We start from the raw sequence: 6,518 nt of genomic DNA, 5'->3' as shown, positions 1-6,518 counted from the left end.
ACCTTCTCACCCTCGAATTGGATATGGAATGTAACCATGTTATGGTCACTCATTCCAAGGGGATCTTTAACTCGGACATTATTAATTAATCCTGCCTCATTACACAGGACCAGGTCTAAGGTTGCCTGCCCCCTTGTAGGATCAGTTACATACTGCTCAAGAAATCCATCCCTAATACACTCAATAAACTCTTCCTCAAGGCTGCCCTGCCCAATTTGATTTGTCCAGTTAATATGATAGTTAAAATCCCCCATAATTATAGCTGTTCCCTTATTACATGCCCCGACTATTTCCTGATTAATACTTCTTCCAGCAGAGTTGCAACTATTAGGAGGCCTATATACTACGCCCACCATTGTTTTTTCCCCCTTATTATTCCTTATCTCCACCCAAACTGTTTCATTATCCTGATCCTTTGTCCCAATATCTTTTCTCTGTATTACAGTGATTCCTTCCCTTATTAACATAGCCACCCCACCTCCCCTTCCTTCCTGCCTGTCCTTCCTGATTGTTAAATACCCTGGCATATTTAATTCCCAGTTGTTGTCACCCTGCAGCCATGGTTCTGTAATGGCCACAAGATCATACCCATACGTAGTTATTTGTGCCGTTAACTCGTCCATTTTGTTACGAATGCTACGTGCATTCAGATAAAGAACTTTCAAATATGTTTTGTGACGCTTTGTTCCTGCTTTTTCCTTTTTTAACACTTTACCTTTTACTCCATACCTTCTGTCCCTTCCTGACACGCTTTCCTCTGTCTCCCTGCTCAGGTTCCCAACCCCCTGCCACAGCTTTGATGCTGGGTTAATCGCCTTACGCCTTCTAGTTTTCATTTTATCTGTCGTGCCTAAAGTACACTTTCTTTGCGCTGCTCTACGCTTTTCCCTTTCACTTGTTCTTGAACAACTGTTTGTACTATTTGTATTGTAGATTTCCCCTGGGTCTTCCCCTCTCTCGCTGCTCTCAACTTTATTCCCTTCTGACTCCCCGCTCAGGTTCCCATCCCCCTGCCACTCTAATTTAAACCTTCCCCAACAGCACTAGCAAACACCCCTGCGAGAACATTGGTCCCGGTCCTGCTTGGGTGTAACCCGTCACGCTTGTACAGGTCCCACCTTCCCCAGAACTGGTCCCAATGTCCCAGGAATCTAAATCCTTCCCTCCTGCACCATCCCTGCAGCCACGCATTCATCCTGTCTATTCTCCTGTTCCTATACTCACTAGCACGTGGCACCGGTAGTAATCCTGAGATCACTACCTTTTGAAGTCCTGCTTTTTAATTTATCTCCTAACTCCTTAAATTCACCTTGCAGGACCCCCATCCCTTTTTTTTACCTATGCCGTTGGTACCAATATGGACCACGACTACTGGCTGTTCACCCTTCCCCTCCAGAATGCCCTGCAGCCGCTCCGTGACGTCCTTGACCCTAGCACCAGGGAGGCAACATACCATCCTGGAGTCACGTTTGCGGCCGCAGAAACGCCTATCTGTTCCCCTTACAATCGAATCCCCTATCACTATAGCCCTGCCACTCTTCTTCCTCCCCTCCTGTGCAGCAGAGCCACCCGTGGTGCCCCGAACCTGGCTCTTGCTGCTTTCCCCTGATAAGCCATCTCCCCCAACAGTATCTAAAGCAGAATATCTGTTTGAGAGGGAGATGGCCCCAGGGGACTCCTGCTCTACCTGCCTAGTCCTTTTACTCTGCCTGGCGGTCACCCATTTCCTTTCTGCCTGCGTATTCTTTACCTGCGGTGTGACCACCTCTCTGAACGTGCTATCCACGATAGTCTCAGCATTGCAGATGCTCCACAGTGAATCCACCCGCAGCTCCAGCTCCGAAAGACGGTTAGCCAGTAGCTGCAGCTGGACACACTTCCTGCACACATGGTTGCCAGGGACACTGGTAGTGTCCATGACGTCCCACATAGTGCAGGAGGAGCATATCACGGGTGCGAGCTTTGCTGCCATGACTTGCCTTAGACTCTCAGACTTTCTTCCCGCTCTAGGTCTCCCCTTTTATACTCTGCTCACCTCTCAGACTTTGCTGCCTCACCTGTGACGTCGCACAGTAGTTGTCTCTTTTTGCAGGTCTGCTGCTGCTTTTATTCCCCAATCTCAGTCTTCTACTCTCGGGTCCACTGCCGCACTGTGGAAAAAGTTCGGAAAAGCAAGGCAAAGCAGCACCTCCTTCCTCCACTTCACCAAACTCCCACACGTACCAAACTCTCAGCAGCTCACACTGTGTAGTCCGCACACCGTGCAGTTCGCACTGACAGGCCCCTGTATTTCTACAGTTTGTGACTCCGATAAGTCAGGCGTTAAATTTCATCTGCTGTGTGTCTGCCCATTCCACCAGCCTGTCTATATCCTCTTGAAGTCTATCGCTATTCTCCTCACTGTTTACTACCCTTCCAAGTTTTGTGACATCTGCAAATTTTGAAATTGTGCCCTGTACACCCAAGTCCAAGTCATTAATATATATCAAGAAATGCAGTGGTTCCAGCACACTGGGGAACACCCCTGTACACCTCCCTCCGGTCCAAAAAACAACCATTCACCACTACACATTGTTTCCTGTCCCCTAACCAATTCTGTATCTATGTTGCTGCTGCCTCCTTTATTCCATGGGCTGCAATCTTGATAAGCCTACCATTCTGCACTTTATCAAACGCCTTTTGAAAGTCCATGTACACCACATCAACTGCATTGCCCTCATCTACCCTCTCTGTTGCCTCATCAAAAAACTCTATCAAGTTAGTTAAACACGATTTGCCTTTAACAAATCCGTAGTGGCTTTCCCTAATCAATCCACACTCGTCCATGTGACTGTTAATTCTGTCCTGGATTATCGTTTCCAGAAGTTTCCCCACCGCTGAGGTTAAGCTGACTGGCCTATAGTTGCTGGGTTTATCCTTAAACCCTTTTTTCAACAAGGGTGTAACATTTGCAATTCTCCAGTCCTTTGACACCACCCCTGTATCTACGGATGTTTGGAAGATTTAACCCTTTCAGTACCGGTAATCATTTCTGGTGCATCTGCGCTGCACCCCCCTCCAAAGGCAATTTATCCACCCTATGTTGCGGTGCCCACACCTGAACACAGTACTCCTAAATGGAGTCTGTGGAATTTGCTGCCCCAGGAAGCTGTGGAAGCTACATCATTAAATAAATTTAAAACAGAAATAGACAGTTTCCTCGAAGTAAAGGGAATTAGGGGTTACGGGGAGCGGGCAGGAAATTGGACATGAATTTAGATTTGAGGTTAGGATCAGATCAGCCATGATCTTATTGAATGGCGGAGCAGGCTCGAGGGGCTGATTGGCCTACTCCTGCTCCTATTTCTTATGTTCTTATGTTCTTATGAGAGCTTTATATAGCTATAACATAACTTCCACCCCTTTGTATTCCAGCCCCCTTGAGATAAAGGCCAACATTCCATTAGCCTTTTTAATTATTTTTTTGTACCTGTAAAATATATTTATGTAATGCCACTATTCGTCATCTGATACAGTTGGAATCTAGTAATTTGGTCATGGCTGCCAGCTGTTCAGGAATTTGTTATTGAATTCTCGTGCAGAGATCTGCAAATTGGTAAGCACTCATTATAGATATTGTGTTGTACTGTGTTTAACATCTTCAGATAATGCTGATAAATCACTCTGCCTTCTCTTCTGTGCTCAATGGTAGTAGCAGAACCCCTTTTTATAACACCCTATATATGTATGTTCCTCTGTAACAAGAAGAGCTTAAGGGACCAGTTGGTGGTAGAATTGCTAATGTTCCCATTCTACTGTCAGCAGCCTGCTAGTTAAATTTTTTAAAAATGCAACCTTTTCTTATTTAAATAATTAATTTCCAGCAGAGTAGCACGCCTCATACCCTGTTGAGATCGCTTTTGTAAAAATGGGTGGGCTGAGCAAACTGCAGCTGTACATTCTCACCCACCTGCAGCCTGACCCCATTTCATAGACTACCTATAGAACAGTGATGGGGATGATGGGCTCACTATCTAGTCTGTCATGTCAGCTGATTTGGACCAGCTGGGTTAGAAATACAGCACAGCAACTGTAGCACAATAAATGGGAAAATGTATTTTAATGTACATTCCAGAGAATTAAATGTATAATACACACGTTTAAAATTTAAAAAAATTGTTTTTGAGTTACTTTCCCGACTCTCCCAACTCTCTCCTGAAAAGAATGGATTGACTAACACCTCACTAAACTTTTAGTGTGCTAGATTGTAATGAATCATGGAATCATACAGCACAGAAAGAGGCCATTTGGCCCATCATGCCTATGCCGGCTCTTTGAGTTATCCAAATAGTCCCACTCCCCTGCTCTTTCCCCGTTGCCCTGCAAATTTTTACTTTTCAAGTATCTATCCAATTCCCTTTTGAAAATTACAATTGAATCTGCTTCCACCACCCTTTTAGGTCATAACAACTCGCTGCATTTTTAAAAAAAAACCTTCTCTTCCTCCTGGTTCTTTTGTCATGCACGTTTTGTTTATCTCTTCTCGCAACTCTCCTGCCCAAAACAGGGACATCATAATCATATCCTTTGTGTGTTTCAGGAAACAAAGATTTAGCTTGCATTGAATGGTGCCTTATCATGTCACTCAGGTGCTTCACATTCATGAATTCATTTTGAAGTGCATACGTTATATGGATAAACATGGCAGCCATTTCGCATATAGCAAAGTCTCTCACACAGCAATGATATGAATGATCAGTTGATCTGTTTTGGTTGTTATGGTTCAAGGAAAAATGTTGGCCAAAGACATTGAGAGAACGTCCTGCTCTTCTTCGAATAGTGCCATGGGGTCTTTCATATCCACCGGAACATGTAGATGGGGCCTCAGTTTAACCACCTCATCTGAAAGACTGCATCTCTGACAATGCAGCATTCCCTCAGTACTGAAGTCATCTTGGCTGGAGTCTTCCTCAATAATGCCAATATGAGATTTCTATGAATCAACTGGTATCTAAAATGTACAGCTTGTGCACCACCTGCTCAAAGTTAATGGAACAACTTAAATGAAGCTTTGATAATTGATTTTATATACTGTTTGGCTAAAATGACATGGAATACCTTTCTTTTGGCCTGACATTCATGAGATAACATTAATGACCAGGCCTATTTCTGAATATGAATAAAAAGCAAAATACTGCAGATGCTGGAAATCTGAAACAAAAACAGAAAATGCTCAGCAAGTCAGGCAGCATCTGTTGACATTTTGGGTATGGAATCCTTCGGAACAGTAATGAGGAAGCATTCCGTACCTGAAACATTGATCTCGATATTAACTTCCCTTCACCTCCCCACCCCCACCCACGGCTATTTAAACGGCCAGTCCAAGAAGGGATTTTGAAGGAGAAATGGAGTCCAGGAGAGCAAAGGCAGCACCTAGATTTACTGATGCTTCACTAGAAGTACTGCTGGTGCAGTGAGAAGCAGGAGGGAGGCAATTTACCCAAGAAATGGGAGGAAGAAACCCGGTTCTGTCACCAAGAAGGCATGGCTGGAGGTGGCAGGAGAGGTGAGCAGCAGGAGCATGGTGCCCAGGTATTGGCTGCAGTGCAGAAAGCGGTTCACTGACCTAACCAGATCAGGAAAAGTGAGTACATTTGCTGAGAAACTATTTCCGCTGGTTGCGGAGTCTAGGACTAGGGGACCTAGCCCAAAAATTAGAGCCGGGACTTTCAGGAGTGAAGTTAGGAAACACTTATACATGCCAATAGTGGTAGAAGTTTGGAACACTCTTCCGCAAACGGCAGTTGATGCTAGCTCAATTGTTAATTTTAAATCTGAGATTGATAGATTTTTGTTAACCAAAGGTATTATGGGATATAGGGCTAAGGTGGGTATATGGAGTTAGGTCACAGATCAGCTATGATCTCCTTGAATGGCGGAATAGGCTCGAGGGGCTAAATGGCCTACTGCTGTTCCTATGATTCACCCACATCCTGTGAAATGCAACACCCCCCACCTTTCATTCTGTCTTGGCAAGCCTACTCCATCACATCACTCCTCAAACCCACTTAAGTTTCAGCATAAACTAACCTTCACTTTCTATGCACTTCCTCACCTCCCCATTTATTTACCACCACTGCCACTCACCCAAATCCTGATGCAATGTGATGCATCTGTCTGATAGTCAACCTCATGCATCTGTTTCATTGTCAGCCCCATCCAAAGCAATGCATCCATCAGGTGAATATGTCACCTTCAGTCACTCTAGCTGACAGATGCGGTGAAGGAGGCCATGGAGATAAATCGCACCATTGCATGCCTGTCTGTCGGAGATGGAGAGACTGACAACCAGCAGATGGCTGTTTGACAGAACTTTAACATCTTTCACACACATGATGAATTGATTTTATCAATCATTTGAACCGTTCCAATCCTCAGAACGGTCAGAGGAAAGATTGTCAGTTTTCTGATGAATAATTAATATCGGCTATTTGCCAGCGTAGTTACTGGCACTTCAGTGGGTCATGTTAGACAGTTAG

This window comes from Heptranchias perlo, unplaced genomic scaffold (genome assembly GCF_035084215.1).
Source record: "Heptranchias perlo isolate sHepPer1 unplaced genomic scaffold, sHepPer1.hap1 HAP1_SCAFFOLD_1366, whole genome shotgun sequence".
Taxonomy (NCBI): domain Eukaryota; kingdom Metazoa; phylum Chordata; class Chondrichthyes; order Hexanchiformes; family Hexanchidae; genus Heptranchias; species Heptranchias perlo.
Note: the sequence above shows the minus strand (reverse complement) of the source record.